This window comes from Oncorhynchus nerka, linkage group LG8 (genome assembly GCF_034236695.1).
Source record: "Oncorhynchus nerka isolate Pitt River linkage group LG8, Oner_Uvic_2.0, whole genome shotgun sequence".
Classification (NCBI taxonomy): Eukaryota; Metazoa; Chordata; class Actinopteri; order Salmoniformes; family Salmonidae; genus Oncorhynchus; species Oncorhynchus nerka.
Genome location: NC_088403.1, coordinates 70,581,274 through 70,608,145, shown reverse-complemented (window position 1 = coordinate 70,608,145; position 26,872 = coordinate 70,581,274). Strand labels below are relative to the sequence as shown.

At 43.3% G+C, this 26,872-nt stretch overlaps 1 pseudogene; it reads left to right on the top strand.

Annotated features, from left to right (window-relative positions):
• The first annotated feature begins 1,011 nt into the window (after positions 1-1,011).
• Positions 1,012-11,784, top strand: LOC135572736 (asialoglycoprotein receptor 1-like; annotated as a pseudogene).
• Positions 11,785-26,872: the final 15,088 nt, after the last annotated feature.

Below are 26,872 nucleotides of genomic sequence, written 5' to 3'. Positions count from 1 at the left end.
GTAAAACACACACACAGCACAACACTCACACAGACTCAGTAGGTGGCTCAAAGTGCAGGTTGGGGTGCAGTGACCGATAGTTTAGTTTAAACACACACCACTAAGAGACTTAGTCGCGAACACACACTCTGATTTCCATCCACTCACTATAGAATAGAACTAGAATATCTACAGAATAGGTTGTGATGAAGGAGCCTGGGTCCGTCAGGGGTCTGTTGTCTGACTACAGAATATCATGACGATATCATCAGCGACAACCGAGCCTTCTGGACCAAAGGGGATGTGTGTGTGTAGTATTTAATAATATTAAAGTGTATGGTGTGTAGTGTGTATGGTGTGTAGTGTGTGTGGTGTTTGTGGGATTGTGTGGTGTGTGTGGAGTTCAATCTCCACCAGACACCTGAAACCCCACCCTTTAAGGAATACCTAGGATAGGATAAAGTAATCCCTCTCACCCCCTCCCCCCTGAAAAGATTTAGATGCACTACTGTTCCACTGAGGTCATAAGGTGAATGCACCACTTGTAAGAAGCTCTGATAAGAGCGTCTGCTAAATGACTTAAATGTAATGTAAAATGAAAATGTAAATGTGTATTTTGTGTATGGTGGTATTTTGTGTATGGTGTGTGCGGTTTGTGTGTGTGTGTGGTGTTTGTGTGTGGTTGTGTGTGTGTGTGTGGTTGTATGTTATGTGTGTATGGTGGTTGTGTGTGTGTTGTGTGTGGTGTGTGTGTAGTGTGCATGGTGTGGGTGTGTGTGGTTGTTTGTGTAGTGTATGGTGTGGTTGTGTGTGTGATGTTTCAGTGCTTTAGATCAGTGCTTAGAGCATAGTGTAACAACAGGCCACATACAGTGTGTGAAGTGTGCTGGCTCTACGTATAACTTACTATATGAAGTGTGTTCGTGTGTTTGTGTGTGTGTGTGATTGTGTGTTTGTGTGTGTGTGTCTCTGTGTGTCTGTGTGTAGAGCCGGAGTCGGGGTTAGCCAAGCGCACCAATCAGGCAGAGGGAGATGGATGTGGCGGGGCCTGTTCTGTCTGCTTTCTTCCTATTGGCTCTGATCATCTTTGTCTCGTCAGCAGTGAGTACACACACATGGCCACCGCACACTCACACTATTGTGTCTAACCCATACTCTCCTGTGTGTGTGTGTGTGTGTGTGTGTGTTTGTGTGTAGATAGGAATACTGACAGCAGGTTCTCGTCAATAGAAAAGACTGTTGCCAACCTGAGTTCGGCTGTTCAGACTGTCATCACCACTCTACAACAGAGCAAAGCCTCAGGTACACACCCACACACCACACACCCACACACCACACACCCACACACCACACACCCACACACACACACATCCACACACCCACCACACACCACACACCACACACCACACACCACACACCCACACACCACACAATAAATCCACATCCACACATCCACACACCCACACACCTACACACACCCACACACCACCCACACTACACACCCACACCCACACATTACACACCACACACCCACACACCACACCCACACACCCACACACCCACACATCCACACACACATCCACACACTACACACCCACACATCCACACACCACCCACACACTACACACCCACACACCACCACACTACACACCACACACCACACACCCACACCACGCACTACACACCCACACACCCGCACACCACACGCCCAGGTCCTCCGAGAGAAAGAAAGAAAGAAAGAAAGAAAGAAAGAAAGAAAGAAAGAAAGAAAGAAAATGAAAAAATGTGAGATTGCTGAGGTGAACATGTTTAGTTTTGCCCAACCCAGGTCGAGGCACAGACACGGTCTCAATGGGGATAGCTGACTACACTGACTGTGCTTGTGGCAGACTCCACTAAGCTGGCAGGCTGGCTAACAGCCTGCTGCCTGGCCTGAACCCTATTTCATTGTGGAGCTAGAGGAGTTAGAGCCCCTGTCTATGTTGGTAGATAAGATGAGAGCACCCCTCCAGCTAGGATGGAGTCCGTCACTCCTCAGCAGGTCAGGCTTGGTCCTGTTTGTGGTGAGTCCCAGAAAGAGGGCCAAATATCTACAAATTCTATCTTTGGGAGGGGCAGAAAACAGTTTTTCAACCAGCGATTGAGTTGAGAGACTGCTGTAGAGCTCATCACTCCCCTTAACTAGAGGGAGCCAGAGACAATTTCAATGCCGACACTCACACACACACACACACACCATGCACACACAGACAGACCACACCACACATCCACATACGAATGCATACACACTAAACATCCACCCTGTTTTCACTGTTAAGGGTTAAACCAATCCCAAAATGCACTAATAATTTAGCACTGGTATTCAGTATAACATGACATGATATTTAGCATTAAACATGAACTGATTACTAGTAGGTTGAATTTAATAATTCAATAGAGCATGTTAAATGAATAATTCATATATATATATATTAAACTGATTTAAAAGTCTGATTTTCTAGATCTGTAGTGTCGCTGTAGGAAGGCAGGTTCCACACAGACGTCGGAGAGTCTCCTTTTGGCTACTATTTTATTTATACATTCTCCTCCTGCTACCTGATGAAGCCGAGTAAGGCAGAAACGCGTCGTGGCCCCCAGACCCGTTGTGAGACTGTAAGGAAGGCAGGTTCCACACGGACGTCGGAGGAGTCTCCTTTTGGCTACTGTTTTATTTATACACTTTGCTTTCCTTAATTGGATTTTTTACACAGCTCTCATATATATGCACACACTAGGATGTAGTGGAGTGTGGCGTTGTATGCTATCCCCACACTACTTGTGGGGGTTGTATGTGTATAGGCACATCCCCTTTATGTTAGATGATGTATGCATGTGTACCCCACCCCATCCTTGGTCCCAACCCTACTGACGGAGGAGAGACACTAACACTCAGCCATCGCACCACAGGCCTTTTTACCAGTAGGCTACCCTAAATAGATTGAAACATAGATCTTTAATAGTAATAATTTAATTCTAACCTAACCTTAACCATTCTAACCCTAACCTTAACCATTCTAAATCTGACCTTTACTCTAACCTTAACCATTCTAACCTTAACCATTCTAACCCTAACCTAACCATTCTAACCCTAACCTTTAACCATTCTAAATCTGACCTTTACTCTAACCTTAAGTATTCCAACCTAACCTAACTATTCTAACCCTAACCTTAACCATTCTAAATCTGACCTTTACTCTAACCTTAACTATTCTAACCCTAACCTTAACCATTCTAACCCTAACCTTAACTATTCTAACCCAACCTAACCATTCTAAATCTGACCTTTACTCTAACCTTAACTATTCTAACCCTAACCTTAACCATTCTAACCCCTAACCTTAACTATTCTAAAACCCTAACCTTAACCATTCTAAATCTGACCTTTACTCTAACCTTAACTATTCTAACCCTAACCTAACCATTCTAACCCTAACCTTAACTATTCTAACCCTAACCTTATCATTCTAGGTTGAGTTATTCAGGTTAGAGCAAAGGTTTACTCTAACCTGAATGCTCCCAACCCCTAACATAACTATTAAAATATTAAAGTCAGATTACAATAATTAAATTAAGCTGATTAAACTGATTAAAAGCCTGCATCTTTTGTCAGTTGTAGTCAGTGACAAAACCTCCTTTCTATCACTTCTGGATGGTAACCATGACAACCTTCTACAGTCCAATCAGGAAAATCAAGATGCTCTCAGCCATCCAAAGAAAATACTAAATTTTCATATGTTCCGCAGTACACACACACACATACACACACACACACACATATACCATGCACACTCAAACACATATATACCACACACACACACACACACACACACACACATACACACACACAACACACACATACATACACACACACCACACACACACACACACACACACACATACCATGCACACACAAACACATATATACCACATACACACACACACATATACACACACACACACATATATACACACACACACATATATACACACTACACACTACACACACACACCACACACATACCACACACATACCAACACATGCCACACACACACACACTATCACACACACATACACACACACACACACACACACACACTACACACACACATACACACACACACACACACACATACACACACACACACATACATACACACACATACTACACACACACATACACACACACACACATACCACACACACACTATACACACACACAATACACACACACACACACACACAAATACCACACACACATACACACACAAATACCACACACACACATCACACACACACACACACACACAAATACACACACACATACACACACACAATACACACACATACCACATACACACACACACAATAATACATACACACACACAAACACACATACACACACACACACACACACACACACACACATACCACACACACATACACACACACACATACACACATACACACACAAATACACACACACACACACACACATACACACACACACACACATTCCCACACACAGACACACACACATATACCATGCACACACACACAAACACATATATACACACACACACACACACACACATATACCACACACACCACTCACAAACACACCACACACAAACACACACACACACACACCACTCACACACCACAATTACACCACTCACACACACACACACCACTCACAAACACACACCACTCACACACACACACATACCACACACAGACACACACACAGACATTGTATCTCTCTATGCCTCCAGAGTGCAGAGTTGCAGAAAAGGAGATTGAAGGCAGAAGTTCACCATGGAAATGACAGAACAAAAGCTGGATTCAGGTAAACCCCTCAGACTGAACTATCACAACACTGGTTCCATATGAACAATATACAGTGCATCATATAACTCTTCATTGGTACTATCTGTGTATCTGTATCTGTGTGTGTGTGTGTGTATTGCATGGTGTCTATGTGTGTGTTGTCTGTGTGTGTGCATGGTGTCTATGTGTGTGTGTTGTGTGTGTGTGCATGGTGTCTATTGTGTTGTGTCTGTGTGTGTGCATGGTGTCTATGTGTGTGTTGTATGTGTGTGTTCTCTGTGTGTGTGTGTGTGTGTGTGTGTTCTCTGTTTGTGTGTGTGTGTGTTCTCTGTGTGTGTGTGTGTGTTCTGTGTGTGTGTGTGTGTCTGTGTGTTCTCTGTGTGTGTGTGTGTGTGTGTTCTCTGTGTGTGTGTTCTTTGTGTTAAAGTGTGGGAGTGGTGAAGGAGTTTGATCAGTTGGAGTCCCTTCGTTCTGCTGTAGCCGGATTGAAGTGTTCCTTAGACAGAGTCCTGCACAACGGTAAAACACACCACAATGTTTACGTGTCTATGTGTCTATGTGTGTGTGTATGTGTAGTGTGTCTATGTGTAGTGTGTCTATGTGTCTATGTGTAGTGTGTCTATGTGTCTATGTGTCTATGTGTAGTGTGTCTGTGTCTGTGTGTCTATGTGTCGATGTGTCTATGTGTAGTGTGTCTATGTGTCTATGTGTAGTGTGTCTATGTGTCTATGTGTCTATGTGTCTATGTGTCTATGTGTCTATGTGTCTATGTGTCTAGTGTGTCTATGTGTAGTGTGTCTATGTGTCTATGTGTCTATGTGTCTATGTGTCTGTGTCTATGTGTAATGTCTGTGTCTATGTGTCTATGTGTCTATGTGTCTATGTGTAGTGTGTCTATGTGTAGTGTGTCTATGTGTCTATGTGTCTATGTGTCGTGTGTCTGTGTCTATGTGTCGTGTGTCTATGTGTAGTGTGTCTATGTGTAGTGTGTCTATGTGTAGTGTGTCTATGTGTAGTGTGTCTATGTGTCTATGTGTAGTGTGTCTGTGTCTATGTGTAGTGTGTCTATGTGTAGTGTGTCTATGTGTAGTGTGTCTATGTGTAGTGTGTCTATGTGTAGTGTGTCCATGTGTAGTGTGTATGTGTCTATGTGTAGTGTGTCCATGTGTCCATGTGTCCATGTGTAGTGTGTGTCTATGTGTAGTGTGTCTATGTGTCTATGTGTAGTGTGTCTATGTGTAGTGTGTCCATGTGCAGTGTGTCTATGTGTCTATGTGTAGTGTGTCTATGTGTCTATGTGTCTGTGTCTATGTGTCTATGTGTAGTGTGTCTATGTGTAGTGTGTCTATGTGTCTATGTGTCTATGTGTGTGTGTCTGTGTAGTGTGTCTATGTGTCTATGTGTAGTGTGTCTATGTGTCTATGTGGGTGTGTCTATGTGTAGTGTGTCTATGTGTAGTGTGTCTGTGTCTGTGTGTCTATGTGTCGATGTGTCTATAGTGTGTCTATGTGTAGTGTGTCTATGTGTAGTGTGTCTATGAGTCTAGTGTGTCTAGTGTGTCTATGTGTCTATGTGTAGTGTGTCTAGTGTGTGGTGTGTCATGTAGTGTGTCTATGTAGTGTGTGTGTCCATGTGTCTATGTGTAGTGTGTGTCTGTGTCTATGTGTGGGTGTGTGTGTCTATCTGTCTATGTGTCTATGTGTAGTGTGTCTATGTGTCTAGTGTGTCTATGTGTCTATGTGTCTATGTGTCTATGTGTAGTGTGTCTGTGTCTATGTGTCTATGTGTCTATGTGTGTCTGTGTGTCTATGTGTAGTGTGTCTATGTGTCTATGTGTCTATGTGTCTATGTGTCTGTGTGTCTATGTGTGTGTCTATGTGTCTGTGTGTCATGTGTCTATGTGTAGTGTGTCTATGTGTAGTGTGTCCATGTGTCTATGTGTAGTGTGTCTATGTGTATGTGTAGTGTGTCTATGTGTAGTGTGTCTATGTGTAGTGTCATGTGTCTATGTGTGTCTATGTGTGTGTCTATGTGTCTATGTGTCCAGTGTGTAGTGTGTCTATGTGTAGTGTGTCTATGTGTAGTGTGTCTATGTGTCTATGTGTGTGGTGTGTCTATGTGTGGTGTGTCTAGTGTGTCCATGTCTAGTGTGTCTGTGTGTAGGTAGTGTGTGTAGTGTGTCCATGTGTAGTGTGTCTATGTGTGGTGTGTCTATGTGTAGTGTGTCTATGTGTAGTGTGTCTAGTGTGTCTATGTGTAGGTGTGTCCATGTGTAGTGTGTCCATGTGTCCATGTGTAGTGTGTCTATGTGTAGTGTGTCTATGTGTGTCTATGTGTAGGTGTGTCCATGTGTAGTGTGTCTATGTGTAGTGTGTCTATGTGTGTGTCTATGTGTAGGTGTGTCTATGTGTAGTGTGTCTATGTGTGTGTCTATGTGTCTATGTGTAGTGTGTCTATGTGTAGTGTGTCTATGTGTCTAGTGTGTGTGTAGTGTGTCTATGTGTAGTGTGTCATGTGTAGTGTGTCTATGTGTCTGAATGTGGGTGTGTCATGTGTGTGTGTCTATGTGTAGTGTGTCTATGTGTAGTGTGTCTAGTGTGTCTATGTGTAGTGTGTCTATGTGTAGTGTGTCTATGTGTCTAGTGTGTCTATGTGTCTATGTGTATGTGTCTATGTGTAGTGTGTCTATGTGTGTGTGTCTATGTGTGTGTGTGTCTATGTGTGGTGTGTCTATGTGTAGTGTGTCTATGTGTCTATGTGTCTATGTGTCTATGTGTAGTGTGTCTATGTGTAGTGTGTCTATGTGTCTATGTGTAGTGTGTCTATGTGTAGTGTGTCTATGTGTCTGGTGTGTCTGTGTCTGTGTGTCTATGTGTAGTGTGTCTATGTGTAGTGTGTCTATGTGTCTATGTGTGTGTGTCTAATGTGTCTATGTGTCCTGTGTGTCTATGTGTCCATGTGGGTGTGTCTATGTGTGTGTGTCTATGTGTAGTGTGTCTATGTGTGGTGTGTCCATGTGTAGTGTGTCTATGTGTAGTGTGTCCATGTGTCTATGTGTAGTGTGTCCATGTGTAGTGTGTCCATGTGTCCATTTGTAGTGTGTCTATGTGTCTATGTGTATGTGTGTGTGTCTATGTGTAGTGTGTCTATGTGTAGTGTCCATGTGTAGTGTCCATGTGTAGTGTGTCCATGTGTCTATGTGTCCATGTGTAGTGTGTCCATGTGTAGTGTGTCTATGTGTAGTGTGTCTATGTGTAGTGTGTCTATGTGTCTATGTGTGTAGTGTGTCTAGTGTGTAGTGTGTCTATGTGTAGTGTGTCTGTGTCTAGTGTGTCTATGTGTAGTGTGTCTATGTGTCTATGTGTAGTGTGTCTATGTGTAGTGTGTCTATGTGTGTAGTGTGTCTATGTGTCTAGTGTGTCTATGTGGGTGTGTATATGTGTCTATGTGTAGTGTGTCTATGTGTAGTGTGTCTATGTGTAGTGTGTCTATGTGTCTAGTGTGTCTATGTGTAGTGTGTCTATGTGTAGTGTGTGTGTAGTGTGTCTATGTGTGTGTCTGTGTGTCTATGTGTAGTGTGTCTATGTGTCTATGTGTCTAATGGTGTGTCTATGTGTAGTGTGTCTGTGTGTATGTGTCTATATGTGTCTGTGTAGTGTGTCTATGTGTCTAGTGTGTCTATGTGTAGTGTGTCTATGTGTCTATGTGTAGTGTGTGTGTCTATGTGTAGTGTGTCTATGTGTCTATGTGTGTGTGTCTATGTGTAGTGTGTCTATGTGTCTATGTGTAGTGTGTCTATGTGTCTATGTGTCTGTGTGTAGTGTGTCTATGTGTCTATGTGTCTATGTGTAGTGTGTCTATGTGTAGTGTGTCTGTATGTCTAGTGTGTCTATGTGTCTATATGTGTGTAGTGTGTCTGTGTAGTGTGTAGTGTGTCTATGTGTAGTGTGTCTATGTGTCTAATGTGTCATGTGTAGTGTGTCTATGTGTAGTGTGTCCATGTGTCTATGTGTGGTGTGTCTATGTGTCTATGTGTCTATGTGTGTGTCTATGTGTAGTGTGTCTATGTGTCTGTGTGTCTATGTGTCTATGTGTCTGTGTCTATGTGTAAGTGTGTCTATGTGTCTATGTGTAGTGTGTCTATGTGTAGTGTGTCTATGTGTCTGTGTCTATGTGTCTGTGTCTATGTGTCTATGTGTCTATGTGTCTATGTGTAGTGTGTCTATGTGTCTGTAGTGTGTCTATGTGTGTGTCTATGTGTCTATGTGTCTATGTGTAGTGTGTCTATGTGTAGTGTGTCTATGTGTAGTGTGTCTATGTGTAGTTATGTGTCTATGTGTAGTGTGTCTATGTGTAGTGTGTCTATGTGTAGTGTGTCTATGTGTCTATGTGTAGTGTGTCTTTGTGTGTGTCTATGTGTAGTGTGTCTATGTGTCTATGTGTCTATGTGTAGTGTGTCCATGTGTCTAGTGTCTATGTGTCTGTGTGTCTATGTGTAGTGTGTCTATGTGTGTATGTGTCTATGTGTAAGTGTGTCTATGTGTAGTGTGTCTAGTGTGTCTATGTGTAGTGTGTCCTATGTGTCTATGTGTAGTGTGTCTATGTGTAGTGTGTCTATGTGTAGTGTGTCTATGTGTATGTGTCTATGTGTAGTGTGTCTATGTGTCTGTGTCTAGTGTGTCTATGTGTATGTGTGTGTGTGTGTCTATGTGTAGTGTGTCTATGTGTAGTGTGTCTATGTGTCTGTGTCTATGTGTAGTGTGTCTATGTGTCTATGTGTAGTGTGTAGTGTGTCTATGTGTCTATGTGTAGTGTCTATGTGTAGTGTGTAGTGTGTCTATGTGTAGTGTGTCTATGTGTAAGTGTGTCCATGTGTAGTGTGTCTATGTGTAGTGTGTCTATGTGTCGGAATGTGTGTCTGTGTCCTATGTGTATATGTGTCTGTGTCTATGTGTGGTGTGTCTATGTGTCCATGTGTCTATGTGTGTGTCTATGTGTCTATGTGTCTATGTGTAGTGTGTCTATGTGTAGTGTGTCTATGTGTAGTGTGTCTATGTGTAGTGTGTCTATGTGTAGTGTGTCTATGTGTAGTGTGTCTATGTGTCTATGTGTGTGTATGTGTCTATGTGTAGTGTGTCTATGTGTCTATGTGTGTGTGTCATTGTGGTGTGTGTCTATGTGTAGTGTGTGTCTATGTGTAGTGTGTCTATGTGTAGTGTGTCCATGTGTAGTGTGTCTATGTGTCTATGTGTAGTGTGTCTATGTGTCTATGTGTAGTGTGTCTATTTGTAGTGTGTCTATGTGGTGTGTCTATGTGTCTATGTGTAATGTATCTATGTGTAATGTGTCTGTCCATGTGTCTATGTGTAGTGTGTCTATGTGTCTATGTGTAATGTGTCTATGTGTAGTGTGTCTATGTGTAGTGTGTCTGTGTGTCTATGTGTAGTGTGTCCATGTGTAGTGTGTATATGTGTCTGTGTAGTGTGTCCATGCGGTCTATGTGTAAGTGTGTCTATGTGTAGTGTGTCTATGTGTCTATGTGTAGTGTTTCCTATGTGTCTATGTGTAGTGTGTCTATGTGTGGTGTGTCTATGTGTCTATGTGTAGTGTGTCTATGTGTCTATGTGTAGTGTGTCTGTAGTGTGTCTATGTCTGTGTGTAGGGTGTGTCTATGTGTAGGGTGTGTCAATGTGTAGTGTGTCAATGTGTCCGTGTGTGTCTGTGTGTAGGGTGTGTCTGTGTGTCTATGTGTAGTGTTTCTATGTGTAGTGTGTCTATGTGTAGTGTGTCTATGTGTAGTGTGTCTATGTGTCTATGTGTCTGTGTAGTGTGTGTCTATTGTAATATGTGAATGTCTGTATGTGTAGACACAGTTTCAGGGTGCTATCCACTTGGCTGGGTGTTGTCTGGCTCCTCCTCCTGCTACTTCTTCTCGTCTGACGGGTTACCATGGAAACCAGGCTCGAGACTACTGCTCTAACTACAATGCCCAGCTTGCTGTACTGAAGACTGAACAGGACTGGGTAAGACACACATGTAGCACGTACACACACCACACGCACACACATGTCCTAACTCTGTGTGTGTGTGTGTGTTGCCAGGACTTTGTAACAGGCAGTACCAAGCCGCTGTTCTTCTGGATTGGACTGTCAGATGAGAGGACAGGAGAATGGGAGTGGTGGATGGAACACCTTATATCATGGACCGCAGGTACCACAGTCCGTGTTCTGATAACGTGTGTGTTCTGATAACATGTCTGTTCTGATAACATGTCTGTTCTGATAACATGTCTGTTCTGATAACGTGTGTGTTTAGCCAGTGGAAGCCGGGCCAGCCTGATAACGTGTGTTTGTGTGTTTATCAGAGTGGAAACCGGGCCAGCCTGATAACGTGTGTGTGTGTGTGTGTGTGTGTTTGTGTTTGGCCGTAGGGGCCAGCCTGATAACATGTGTGTGTGTGTGTGTGTGTGTGTGTTTTAGCCAGTGGAAGCCGGGCCAGCCTGATAACATGTGTATGTATGTGTGTGTGTGTGTGTGTTTAGCCAGTGGAAGCCAGGCCAGCCTGATAACATGTATGTGTGTGTGTGTGTGTGTGTGTGTGTGTGTTTGTGTGTGTGTGTGTGTGTGTGTGTGTGTTTAGCCAGTGGAAGCCGGGCCAGCCTGATAACATGTGTATGTATGTGTGTGTGTGTGTGTGTGTTTGCCAGTGGAAGCCGGGCCAGCCTGATAACATGTGTATGTGTGTGTGTGTGTGTGTTTTAGCCAGTGGAAGCCGGGCCAGCCTGATAACTGGAAGGCCATGGTCTGGGTGGGACAGAGGACTGTGCTATGATACATGCCAACGGACAGCTGAATGATGATCACTGTTCCCGTAGTTACCGCTACGTCTGTCAGGGACACACACTAGCCACGGCCACCTCACTGATACACACATTGTAAACTCGACACTGATATACACACACACACACACACACACTGATACACACACACACACTGATACACACAACTCACACACACTGATACACACACACACACTGATACACACAACTCACACACACTGATACACACACACACACTGATAAGTCACACACTGACATACACACACCATACACACATTGTAACTCACACACTGATACTCACACACACTGTACACACAACTCACACACTGATACACATAACTCACACACTGATATAGAGAGACACACACACACACACACACACACACACACACACACACACTGATACTCACATTGTAACTCACACACTGACACACTACACACCAACAAACTCTACAGTCTTACTGTAGAATTAGACTTGTATCCACGTTCTCCAAGCGTTAAACTTCAAAGTGTTTTGACACCCTGGGTGCTCAGCATCGTTCAGTTTCACCAAATGTCAAATAAATTAAGAGTTAAAGTTTGGGACGGAGTTATGCCCTTCAACCTCCCTAGCAAAACCCAACCTTCTGATGCAGAGTTATGCCCTTCAACCTCCCTAGCAAAACCCAACCTTCTGATGCGGAGTTATGCCCTTCAACCTCAGCTGATGGTTATGCCCTTCAACCTCCCTAGCAAAACCTTCTGACGTTATGGACATGGCCTCAATTTTAAAACCATCTCCTTCCGGGAAATGCCCTTAACACAAACAGCCCTGATGGTTCTGAGTTCTGCCTGGTCTCGTGTCCTCTGGACATGGATAAACGTCCAATTTTGAGTATTAAACCACTTCACACGTGTCAAGGCAATGTCTCCCATAACACAAAGGTTCTGATGTTCTGGTATTAAACCCTGTAACACGTGTCCAACATTCTGATGTTCTGGTATTAAACCACCACGTGTCAAATGTCTGATGTTCTGGTATTAAACCACTGTAACGATGTTCGTGTCAACATGTCTGATGTTCTGATATTAAACCACTGTAAACTGCGTGTCAACATGTCTGATGTTCTGGTATTAAACCACTGTAACACGTGTCAACATGTCTGATGTTCTGATATTAAACCACTGTAACACGTGTTCTGATGTTCTGATATTAAACCACTGTAACACGTGTCAACATGTCTGATGTTCTGATATTAAACCACTGTCGTGTCAACATGTCTGTTCTGATATTTCTCTTGTTCTGATATTTCACTGCTTTTTAATAAGCTTTACTTATCAGCCTCAAGGCCTTCATCTGAGGTGTTAGTCGCTATAGGGTTAGGGGTTAGGTTAGGTTGGGGACACATTCTTGATACCAGATAGGTATAGGTGTAGTACTTAAAAAGGCCCGTAGATGTCCTCCTAGTATCATAAATTAAACTGAGGTAAGCTCAAGTTGCCTCTTTTCTGGGTGGCAGTGCAGAAGTCGATGTGGTGAGAGATTCATTCAACCACAGTGTTGTTAAATATGAACATAAATGCCATATTGTGCATTTAAATGGTTTTATTGTTTTGTTAAAGGAAAAGGAAAAACCTAAGAGGAAGTGCCAAACTAAAACCAAACAAACCATAAATATAGAAGAGTAAAAATTAAAAATAAAATATGAATAAAACCATGTTCTTCTCCATCCATTTTCCTGTCTGTTAAAACCCATTTTTCTAAAACCTCTCGTTCAGGCCATTTGGCGTTATTGTCTGTAGGTGCTGGATCCCTCCCGTTCTACCCTCTTTCGCTGCCCACAGGTCCAGCCTATATGTGCCTGTGCAGTAAGGTGAGTGATGGGATGCTCCTGGAAGTGGGTTATGAGTTCCGTTTGTAGCTGTGCCCTTTTAATGTTATACAGGTGTTGTTTGAGTCTTGTTTCTATGGTGTGTTTGGTTTCTCCAATGTATTGTTTATTGCAAAGTGTACATGTAATGATATAAATGGTGTTATGTGTTCAATGAATAGGATCCTTGTACTGGTGCTGATGTGTGGCTGTGTATATTTTGTAATGAACTTTATCTGTCGAAAATGGAAATGATGAGGTTTGAGGTCTTGTGGTGGCTTACTACTGAATCTTGCTTTGGTGAAGAGGTCCTTTAAGTTTTTGTTCTTTCTAAATGCTGAAATAATTCTGTATGGTTTGAGTGGTATGTAAGTGTGCTGAACTGTAGAGAAGTTGTGTTTGATTGATTGATGTAGGGGTCTACGATGCACGATACCGACTTGCACTTTCAAAGGTCATTTGTTTTTATCAATGAAAAACTCCAGTCATTGATTTAACCTCAATATGACCTTCAATGGAAAAGAGTCAAAACTGTTCGCTGCTCTGGCCCCCAATGATGGAACAAACTCCCTCACGACGCCAGGACAGCGGAGTCAATCACCACCTTCCGGAGACACCTGAAACCCCACCTCTTTAAGGAATACCTAGGATAGGATAAAGTAATCCTTCTCACCCCCCTTAAAAGATTTAGATGCACTATTGTAAAGTGGCTGTTCCACTGGATGTCATAAGGTGAATGCACCAATTTGTAAGTCGCTCTGGATAAGAGCGTCTGCTAAATGACTTAAATGTAAATGTAAATGAGTAGTAAATCGTCATTGAATGAACGCTAAACTGGCCTCAGAATATGGCCATTCTGATATAAATGATAAAATTCCTCAGATAAGACCGAAAAGTGTCTGTAAATATCAGCAATCATCAGGGTAAAGAGTGACAACAGGTCCACATGGCTGAAATCTTAACAAATGGCTTAATGGGTATTTTCAAACGCAATCGTGTAAATCGTCATTGAATGAACGCTAAACTGGCCTCAGAATATGGCCATTCTGATATAAATGATAAAATTTCTCAGATAAGACCAAAAAAGTGTCTGGAGCTATCCGTCAGGGTAAGAGTGACAACAGGTTTCCACATGTGAAAATGGAAATCTTGGCAAATGGCTTAATGGTTATTCATGAGAATCGTATTTGTTGTATTGTTGAGTGTATCATGGGATCTCACCTGAAATCTGTGGCTTGACTACAAACCTGTAACCTATGCTACTGTGGCCTATAGAGCTAGAAGGATGGATAACCAGGTGTGTAAAGGTGTGAGGTGGGATCCTGTCCCAAATGGACAACTAATCCCTATGTACTTGAGGAGATCTGAGAGGATATGATTGGTATAAAAACACGACTAAACTTCAACCTCCGGAGGGGTCAAGAAAATTGATTTCGTTGTCGGCAGGGATTCGAACCTGCGCAGGGAAGATCTAATGGATTTCTAGTCCATCGCCTTAACCACTCGGCCACGACAACAGGCCTGTCAGCAGTGAATGGGCCACCAGGCATAGTCTACAGAAAGTGATAATTTTACAACTGAAAGACAATGAAGTAACTCATTAACTCATTATAATGCAATAAAGTGAAATGTTCCCCTCATTCATTTGTTATTAAGTACAGCTGTTTTCTTATTTTCCTTGATCTTTGCTCAGCTCCAGAAGGTTTACATTTGAGAGTGTTTATTATAAATTGTTATTTCATCATCTTATTATTACTGCTAAGCAGCATGACTCCTGAGAGGCACTAAACAACTGTCAGAAGTGGGATTTGAACCCACGCCTCCATGGGAGACTGCGACCTGAGCAGCGCCTTGAACCGCTCGGCCATCCTGACTACAGCACATTGCCTGGGTATCGGGTTAAAGAGTATGGGGTAAAAAGTAGAAATAGGCACAGCCTTCTAAAATCACCACAGAGACCAGTAAATTTATGCACGATACCGACTTGCACTTTCAATAGTCATTTGTTTTTATCAATGAAAACTCCAGTCATTGATTTAACCTCAATATGGCCTTCAACTGAAAAGAGTAGTAAATCGTCATTGAATGAACGCTAAACTGGCCTCAGAATATGGCCATTCTGATATAAATGATAAAATTCCTCAGATAAGACCGAAAAAGTGTCTGTAAGTATCAGCAATCATCAGGGTAAGAGTGACAACAGGTCCCATGGCTGAAATCTTAACAAATGGCTTAATGGGTATTTTCAACGCAATCGTGTAAATCGTCATTGAATGAACGCTAAACTGGCCTCAGAATATGGCCATTCTGATATAAATGATAAAATTTCTCAGATAAGACCGAAAAAGTGTCTGTAAATATCAACAATCATCAGGGTAAGAGTGACAACAGGTCCACATGGCTGAAATCTTAACAAATGGCTTAATGGGTATTTTCAACGCAATCGTGTTATTATTTATTTTAGGGTTTAACAAGGCAGCTCAACTGTGACCTGTGGCTTGACTTTAGATGTGGCCAGTTCGATTACCTGCAGACTTTAAGAGTGTCTTCAGAATATGGCCATTTGGACATGAATTTAAAAATGCCTCCAGATAGGACCAAAAAAGTGTCTGGAGCTATCCGTCAGGGTAAGAGTGACAACAGGTTTCCACATGTCAAAATGGGGGAAATCTTAGCAAATGGCTTAATGGTTATTCATGAGAATCATGTTGTTGTATTGTTAGTGTATCATGGGATCTCACCTGAAATCTGTGGCTTGACTACAAACCTGTAACCTATGCTACTGTGGCCTATAGAGCTAGAAGGATGGATAACCAGGTGTGTAAGGTGTGAGTGGGATCCTGTCCCAAATGGACAACTAATCCCTATGTACTTGAGGAGATCTGAGAGGATATGATTGGTATAAAAACACTGAGAAACTTCAACCTCCGGAGGGTCAAGAAAATTCAATTTCATTGTCGGCAGGATTCGAACCTGCGCAGGAAGATCCTAATGGATTTCTAGTCCATCGCCTTAACCACTCGGCCACGACAACAGGCCTGTCAGCAGTGAATGGGCCACCAGGCATAGTCTACAGAAAGTGATAATTTTACAACTGAAAGACAATGAAGTAACTCATTATAATGCAATAAAGTGAAATGTTCCCCTCATTCATTTGTTATTAAGTACAGCTGTTTTCTTATTTTCCTTGATCTTTGCTCAGCTCCAGAAGGTTTACATTTGAGAGTGTTTATTATAAATTGTTATTTCATCATCTTATTATTACTGCTAAGCAGCATGACTCCTGAGAGGCACTAAACAACTGTCAAGTGGGATTTGAACCCACGCCTCCATGGGAGACTGAGACCTGAAGCAGCGCCTTAGACCGCTAAGGCCATCCTGACTACAGCACATTACCTAGGTATCGGGTTAAAGAGTATGGGGTAAAAGTCAAAGAAATAGGCACAGCCTTCTAAAATCACCACAGAGACCGGTAAATTTATGCACGATACCGACTTGCACTTTCAATAGTCATTTGTTTTTATCAATGAAAAACTCCCAGTCATTGATTTAACCCTCAATATGGCCTTCAACGGAAAAGAGTAGTAAATAGATCATTGAATGAGCGTAAACTGGCCTCAGAATATTGCCATTCTGATATAAATGATAAATTCCTCAGATAAGACCGAAAAAGTGTATGTAAGTATCAGCAATCATCAGGGTAAAAGAGTGACAACAGGTCCACATGGCTGAAATCTTAACAAATGGCTTAATGGGTATTTTCAACGCAATCGTGTTATTATTTATTTTTAGGGTTTAACAAGGTTTCTCACCAATGACTTTAGATGTGGCCAGTTCGATTACCCTGCAGACTTTAAGAGTGTCTTCAGAATATGGCCATTTGGACATGAATTTAAAAATGCCTCAGATAGGACCAAAAAAGTGTCTGGAGCTATCCGTCAGGGTAAGAGTGACAACAGGTTTCCACATGTCAAAATGGGGAAATCTTAGCAAATGGCTTAATGGTTATTCATGAGAATCGTGTTGTTGTATTGTTGAGTGTATCATGGGGATCTCACCTGAAATCTGTGGATTGACTACAAACCTGCAACCTATGCTGCTGTGGCCTATAGAGCTAGAAGGATGGATAACCAGGGTGTGTAAAGGTGTGAGGTGGGATCCTGTCCCAAATGGACAACTAATCCCTATGTACGAGAGATCTGAGAGGATATGATTGGTATAAACACGACTAAACTTCAGCCTCCGGAGGAGTCAAGAAAATTCAATTTTTTGTCTGCAAATGTCTGGTCCCTTACTAGACGTCCGAAATCGTTTGTAAAAAATTCGCGGACGGCGTCGGGCAGCGGCAGGGCGGACCTACCAGGATGTCATCAAATGAACTTTGCCGGACATTCGGTTTCCGTTTATAAAATAATCAAATTTTGGTCATTTTTCGCTGTCGGAAAATCCACAGAAGGCATAAGCAATCATATTGGGATTGGACAAAACATCACGAATCACGACGGGGCCTTATCTGTGGAAAATGTTGAAGCGAAGCTTGGTGGCGTGGGTTTGGCATAATGGGCACTTGGCCCCGACAAGATGGCGTCTAGGCCTCAACGGTTTGAGTTATGGCCATTTATCTGGGATTAAAGTACAATGACAGATTGGTGATGTTCAAAGGGAGGTGTTTTTTTTTTCAGCGGTTGCAGATCCAGTTGCAGGGTGTTCTTACGGAGTCTTTTTAAAAAAATTGTGCTGCGGAGCTCTGGGAGATTTCTGTGATTTTCTATGATTTTCTGAAATAACACACACTCACTAAACCCTCGTAAAATAACTCAGTTCTTAACGTAAAGACTTAAAACTCAGGATTCTGTAAGGCATACCCCAATCAGGATATGAGTTTTTTGACCAACTTCCTGTGCCAACCGGAAGTGCCTTAAACAGTGTCACAGTGGCAGTTTCCAAGGGTTAAAAAGGTCAGATCTTTTCAAAACTTCATATGTGTGATTAGGCAGCCCCATAAACTGTAAGTCAGTAATTTCTCCCAACAGATGTCAAAGAAAAAGCTCTCTCTCACACACACAGAAACACACACACAGCAAGGGTGGAGTGACAAAGTGCGGTGCTTAAAGACACACAAAGCCTACAATGGCATTTACATATTCTCTAGGCCGTGCTGAGTTCAACAAGATGCCCAGCTTGACCGTAGCTCGCTCGGTCTAACATTAGAAAAAGTAGGCCCAAAATGAAGGCTGGCCTCAATGTCATTTGCTTTTGGGTGACAGTGAGAGAACCGTTAGGTGAAGCACAATTCGACCTCGAGTGCGTTCTAAGGTCCTCCCCGATCCGTGCAAGCCTAACCTTGACCGTGTGGCATTAACCCTTAATAGTTAAAAAAGGTGTTTACTTCAAAAGTTTGCATTGACTTCTCTCCCATAGGAATACATTGCCTGCACCCTAAATTCAACCTGAAGCCTGTGGGTTATGATGTCGTATGAACCTGTCTTCGATGACAGTCCATCAGGCTCTACGAGGTCTACCTGTGTTGATTCTAAGTTTCCTGGACCAACGGAAGTGGTTAAATCACCTAAATGTGTTTATCCATACCCTGCCTGCAGTTTGATTTGACATAGTGCATTCAACCCTGTGTAAATCAGTCAATTCTTAACGTAAGGACTTAAAACTCAGGATTATGTAAAAGCATACCCCAATGAGGATATGTGTTGACTTACAGCTTCCTGTGCCAACCGGAAGTGCCATAGTATTGCATTACATTTACATTTAAGTCATTTAGCAGACGCTCTTATCCAGAGCGACTTACAAATTGGTGCTTTCACCTTATGACATCCAGTGGAACAGCCACTTTACAATAGTGCATCTAGGTCTTTTAAGGGGGGGAGAAGGAATTGGTGTCTCTTGTGCTTGTTTCGAGGGGTTAAAAAAGTCAGATCTTTCCAAAACTTCATATATGTGATTAGGCAGCCCCCATGAACTGTAAATTAGTCATTTCTCCCAGCAGATGTCAAAAGAAAAGCTCTCACACACACAGCAAGGATGGAGTCAAAAGTCGGTGCTTAAAGACACAGAGAGCAGACAATGGCATTACCATAATCCCTAGGCTGTGCCGAGTTCAACGAGATATCCGCTTGACCGTAGCTCACTCGGTCTAGCGCAGTGACCATGAGAAAAGTAGGCCCAAAATTAAGCCTAGCCCTAAATGTCATTTGTTTTGGGTGACAGTGAGAGAACTGTTGGGGGTGAGAAGCACACCTGACCTCAGGTACGTTCTAAGGTCCTCCCGATCGTGCAAGCCTAACCTTGACCCTGTGGCATTAACCCTTAACAGTTAAAAGAAGGTGTTTACATCAAAGAGTTTGCATTGACTTCTCTCCCCATAGGAATACATTGCCTGCACCTCTAAATTCAACCTGAAGCCTATGTGGGTTATGAATGCCTAATGAACCTGTCTTCTATGACAGTCCATCAGACCACTATGAGGTCTACCTGTGTCGATTCTAAACTTCCTGGACCAACCGGAAGTGGTTAAATTGACCCAAAAGGTGTTTTGATTTACATAACCTTCAAAGGTGAAAATGACTACATTCAACTCTGTGTAGATCGTAGATCAGTCAATTCTTAACTTAAAGACTTAAAACTCAGGATTCTGTAAGTGTCTATGTCAATCAAGACATGTGTTTACTTATAGCTTCCTGTGCCAACCGGAAGTGCCTTTAATTGGGTCACACTGTCTGTTTTGAAGGGTTGAAAAAGTCACATCTCTCCAAAACTTCATATGTGTGACTAGGTAACCCTCTAAACTGTAAATCAGTCATTTCTCCCAGCAGATGTCAAATAAAGCTCTCACACACACACACAGCAAGATGGAGTGATAAGTGCGGTGCTCAAAGACACAGAGAGCAGGCAATGGCATAAACATAATCTCTAGGCCGTGCGGGAGTTCAACGAGATATCCAACTTGGCCGTAGCTAAGCTCGGTCTAAGCGCAGCGACCATTGAAAATGTAGGCCCAAAATGAAGCCTGCCCCACAAACGTCATTTGCTTTTGGGTGACAGTGAGAGAACTGTTAGGGTGAGAGGCACAATTCGACCTCAGGTACGTTCCTGAGGTCCTCCCGATCCGTGCAAGCCTAACCTTGACCGTGTGGCATTAACCCTTAATAGTTAAAAGAAGGTGTTTACTTCAAGAGTTTGCATTGACTTCTCTCCCCATAGGAATACATTGCCTGCACCCCTAAATTCAACCTGAAGCCTATGTGGGTTATGAATATCGTATGAACCTGTCTTCGATGACAGTCCATCAGGCCTCTACGAGGTCTACCAATATTGATTCTAAGTTTCCTGGACCAACGGAAGTGGTTAAAATCACCCTAAATGTGTTTATCCATACCCTGCCTACCAGTTTGATTTGACATAGTGCATTCAACCCTGTGGCAAATCAGTCAATTCTTAACGTAGGACTTAAAACTCAGGATTATGTAAAGCATACCTACAATGAGGATATGTGTTGACTTTACAGCTTCCTGTGCCAACCGGAAGTGCCATAATTGCATTTACATTTACATTTAAGTCATTTAGCAGGACGCTCTTATCAGGCGACTTACAAATTAGTGCTTTCACCTTATGACATCAGTGGAACAACCACTTTACAATAGTGCATCTAGGTCTTTTAGGGGGGGAGAAGGTGGTGTCTCTTGTGCTGTTTGAGGGTTAAAAGTCAGATCTTTCCAAAACTTCATATATGTGATTAGGCAACCCCCATGAACTGTAAATCAGTCATTTTCCCGTAAAATTTCAAAAGGAAAACTAAATCACACACAGCTTGGAAGTAGGGACCCATTAGGGGTGCGTAAAGAGACATACACTGCCTGCATTAGTTAACCTTGTTGGAACTTTTAAAGAACCGTCGGACCTAGAGTTCGAAACTTTAGAATCCTGTTCTAGACCTCCGGTCGATAGTGCGTGGTGAGTTACGTGGCTCTACACGGTTCTCGGACCGAGAAACAGCTTCGTACATTTGCAATGACTTCAATTCATTTTTGCATCACGAAAATGGCGAAATTTAGAAATGTCCCAGAGTCGCAAGACTAGGTGTATTGCGACCGTCTCGCCCATATAGACAGACCCCAACGTTTCTGTCCGATAGCTCATTCAAGGACCCCGTAGCAAGTCATGGAAAAAAGTGGATTTTCAGCACCAATTAGGGTTTTGCTCGGACACCAAATGACAGATCGAGCGAAACTTGGGATTCGAGTCGCCTCAGCAAGGTCTACACGTAACATAAGAAATGGACCCGCAGCTAGAACGTAACTCGTGTTTTATGTTTTTTTTATGGTTTGAACCGAAGGCGTTGTGAATTTTGGACCAGCTCTGAAGTATGTGATAGTTGGCTACTAAACGAGTTGGAAAAAGTGGGTTTGGTGTCAGTTTGTATCAGTTTGGTGTCAGAATGATATCTAATTGACTGATGGACGGTTACTTGCTGGTGACTCTTGTCCATTTGCAATATGTTTAAACAGTGGTACCATCACCAAAAGTGACATTCTGAAATCAACCCTAACGAGCCATTGAGATGAACCAGAATCACTGCTCAGCCATCCCGAGTTCATCGGGCCAGTCAATTTCACATTCCTGCAGGATTTTTATAGCATGACAAATTCATGATGGTACCTGCCCATTGAACCATATTGCAAATGCACAGTGACTTTGCAAAAGTGAGAAAACATAAACAAATGGACATGATGAAATCAACACAACGAGTGATGGAAAGGTACAACTCTCACTGCTCGGCCATCCTGTGTTCATCAGGCCAGTCAATTTTGCATTTTGAGCATGTCAAATTTCATATGGCAAATGCCCATTGAACCATATTGCAAATGCACGTGCACTTGCAATATGATTCAACAGTGAAAAAAAACATCACAAAATGGACATGATGAAATCAACACAACGAGTGATGGAAAGGTACAACTATCACTGCTCGGCCATCCTGTGTTCATCAGACCAGTCAATTTAGCATTTTTGAGCATGTCAAATTTCATATGGCAAATGCCCATTGAACCATATTGCAAATGCACGTGCACTTGCAATATGATTCAACAGTGAAAAACATCACAAAATGGACATGATGAAATCCACACAGTGATGGAAAGGAACAACTATCACTGCCCGGCCATCCTGTGTTCCCATAGTGGGCATTAATATCAGAATGACCCGGTAAATTCATTTACAACCATATTTTTATTTTTGGGTTACCAGGTGCCTATTTTCAATCACCAGTTGCACAACAATGCGTATCCATCAGAATATTTTAAACAGTCCATAAAGCACTCAGGGCCCGGCCCCCAAAGATAGAGGGCCGTAGTAGGGTACTCTCCCATAGCGGGCATGGACAATAGGAGTCCTGGTAAATGCATTTACAACCATATTTTATATTTGGGTTACCAGTTGCACAACAATGCACGTGCATTTGCAATATGATTCTATAGTGAAAAAACATCACAAAATGGACATGATGAAATCAACACAACGAGTGATGGTAAGGAACAACTATCACTGCCAGGCCATCCTGTGTTCATCAGGCCAGTCAATTTTGCATTCCTGCAGGATTTTTATAGCATGACAAAATCGTGATGGTACATGCCCATTGAACCATATTGCAAATGCACAGTGACTTTGCAAAAGTGAGAAAACATAAACAAATGGACATGATGAAATCAACACAACGAGTGATGGAAAGGTACAACTATCACTGCTCGGCCATCCTGTGTTCATCAGGCCAGTCAATTTTGCATTTTTGAGCATGTCAAATTTCATATGGTAAATGCCCATTGAACCATATTGCAAATGCACGTGTTGGAAGGAGGCTTCCTTTTTGGAGAGCTGTTTTTTTCGGGTGTGGAGTTTCATTATCTTTTTTTGAAATGGAGCGTCCCAATAAATCGGTACCTGTAATAGGTTTGGCAAATGCGGTTAGGTTTGCTTGGAGGGACAAAGAAACTGAGCCAATTGGAAGAGATAGTTTCGGAAGGACTATATTGATGGGGATATTAAAATTGAGTACGTTTATGTTTCCAAGATAATCCGGTGGAGCTTTTGATGTGACCTTTTTAATGAAACATCAGGAAATTTTGAAGAAAGCAAAGGAAGGGAGTAAGACAAGGCCCTTGAGCCTGTATGAAGTCACTAACTTGGCGAAGAGTAGTTTTCGTGTGGTTACAGTGACTATGTATAACCCTCATGTAACGGACAATGAGGTGAGAGCCTTGCTGGGGAGATATATGGACAATGTCTCCTCAGCGAGGCTCAGACTCCTGGGATTCTGGACAGGGAGGAGGAGTTTCAGGCCCTACTTAGGGATGTTCTCCTGGGGGCTGACAGGGGACGTTAAATTATGCCCGTCAGCCTCCTTTCTGCAGGCTATGCATGGCCTATGGCCACACACTCGCCTCGTGCAGCACTAGGAGGTGCAGGTATTGTGGATCGGGTGAGCACGAGGCGAGGATTGTGCCGAGCCGAAGGCATGCCACGGGTGTGGCTCGGTAGCACACCTGTGGCGGGATTGCCCGGCTCGGCAGAGGTCATGCTCGTCTGCAGCTAGGGGAGCGAGAGCGGGGATGGAGGAAGAAAGGAAGAGAAGAACGGGAAGAAGGGGGTGGCAGAGGTGGAAGGACTGCAACGAAGGAGTCTAGGAGAGATGAAGAGGAGGAGGAGGTGAGGGTCGGGACAGAAGGAGGCGGCCGGGGGAAGGAAGGAGAGGTGGCGGGATGGAAGGAGAGGTGGCCGTAATGGAAGGAGAGGTGGCCGTAATGGAAGGAGAGGTGGCCGTAATGGAAGGAGAGGTGGCCGTAATGGAAGGAGAGGTGGCGTAACGGAAGGAGAGGTGGCCGTAACGGAAGGAGAGGTGGCCGTAACGGAAGGGAGAGGTGGCCGTAACGGAAGGAGAGGTGGTCAGGACGGAAGGAGGTGGCCATTATGGAAGGAGAGGTGGCCGTAACGGAAGGAGAGGTGGCCGGGATGGAAGGAGAGGTGGCCGTAATGGAAGGAGAGGTGGCCGTAATGGAAGGAGAGGTGGCCGTAATGGAAGGAGAGGTGGTAGTAACGGAAGGAGAGGTGGCCGTAATGGAAGGAGAGGTGGCCGGAACGGAAGGAGAGGTGGCCGTAACGGAAGGAGAGGCGGCTGGGATGGAAGGAGAGGTGGCCGTAACGGAAGGAGAGGTGGCCGGGATGGAAGGAGAGGTGGCCGGGACGGAAGGAGAGGCGGCCGTAACGGAAGGAGAGGCGGCCGTAACGGAAGGAGAGGCGGCCGTAACGGGAAGGAGAGAGGCGGCCGGGAAGGAAGGAGAGGTGGCCGTAACGGATGGAGAGGTGGCCGTAACGGATGGAGAGGTGGCCGTAACGGAAGGAGAGGTGGTCGGGATGGAAGGAGAGGTGGTAGTAACGGATGGAGAGGTGGCCGTAACGGAAGGAGAGGTGGTAGTAACGGAAGGAGAGGTGGTCGGGATGGAAGGAGAGGTGGTAGTAACGGAAGGAGAGGTGGCCGTAACGGAAGGAGAGGTGGCTGGAAAAGAAGGAGAGGTGGTAGTAACGGAAGGAGAGGCGGAAGGGCGAGAGGGTGTGAAGGACTGGGGGAGAGTGATGTGGTGAGGGCAAATGTGGAGGAGTTAAGAGGGATGGTGGTGGGTTTGGCAGAGGGGGAAAAGGAAAAGGAAGAGCACGTGGTGAATTATATTTATCAAAGACCTTCTGTAAATGTACCGCCGTACAAGAGAACTAAGAAAGGAGAGCGTGTGGACATCAGGAGGAGGAAGGGCGATAAGAAGGGGGGCAGAGCGAGGGGTGGGGAGTTAGCGGGGCCCTCGTGGGCTCCGTCTTCCGAAACTTTTAAGCCCCTGACTGATCTGGACCTCCCAGTTATGGCCAATACATGGATGATAGAGGGAGAGACTAGGTTTTTATTTGGGGGTATAACATCCCCGGTCAGGAGTCCGGAGGAGGGGGTGATGGATTTGAGTGTGGAGAATGTGCCGGGTGTTGTTTCTGTGGTCAGTGGAGGGTGAAGGTGGTTAAGGGGGGGTGGAGGTGGGGTTACAGGTAGCCGGGATGGAGAAGGGGAGCACTGGGTGAGTATTTGTTGTGATATAGGTAAGGTATATTGTATGTATTGGTTATTGGATATTGACTTTTGGATTTGGTTATAGTTTATTAGTTTTGATATGATTAGTTTTGTTGATGGTAGATTTTAAGTTGTGAAAATTACTGAAGATTATTGTTTGGTTTTGGAAAGTAATAAATATATTTTATTTTAAAAAAAGTACTCTTGATTTCGTCTGATCTCGGAAGCTAAGCAGGGTCGGGTTTGGTTAGTACTTGGATGGGAGAACGCCTGGGAATACCAGGTGCTGTAGGCTTTGTCAATTCTTTGTCCGTTTTTTCCCACAAGGCTGAAATATGTGCTCTCGCTTTGAAATAAGTAAGCAAGGTTAGTTTGTATTTCATCCAACAATCTGTGCTACAAATTATGGCTACAGTATATGCAATTTCTTCCACATTTTGAGTGACACAAAGATGCTTATCTAAATGGTGAAAATGTATTTATCTAACTTAATTGAGGAAAATAAGAACAATCCGAAATTCCTTTTTGATACTGTCCGCAAAGCTAACTAAAAAGCAGCATTCCCCAAAGAGGATGACTTTCACTTTAGCAGTGATAAATTCATGAACTTCTTTGAGGAAAAGATTATGATTATTAGAAAGCAAATTACGGACTCCTCTTTAAACCTGCGTATTCCTCCAAACCTCAGTTGTCCTGAGTCTGCACAACTCTGCCAGGACCTAGGATCAAGAGAGACGCTCAAGTCTTTTAGTACTATATCTCTTGACACAATGATGAAAATAATCATGGCCTCTAAACCTTCAAGCTGCATACTGGACCCTATTCCAACTAAACTACTGAAAGAGCTGCTTCCTGTGCTTGGCCCTCCTATGTTGAACATAATAAACGGCTCTCTATCCACTGGATGTGTACCAAACTCACTAAAAGTGGCAGTAATAAAGCCTCTCTTGAAAAAGCCAAACCTTGACCCAGAAAATATAAAAAACTATCGGCCTATATCGAATCTTCCATTCCTCTCAAAATTTTTAGAGAAGGCTGGGCTTGAAACTCACTGCCTTCCTGAAGACAAACAATGTATACGCAAATGGCAACTCTTTGTCTGTTTTTTCCCTCAACGTCAGTCAAGGTTGTTTGTATTTCATCCAACAATCTGTGCTACAAAATTATGGCTGGTTTTAGACCCCATCATAGCACTGAGACGGCACTTGTGAAGGTGGTAAATG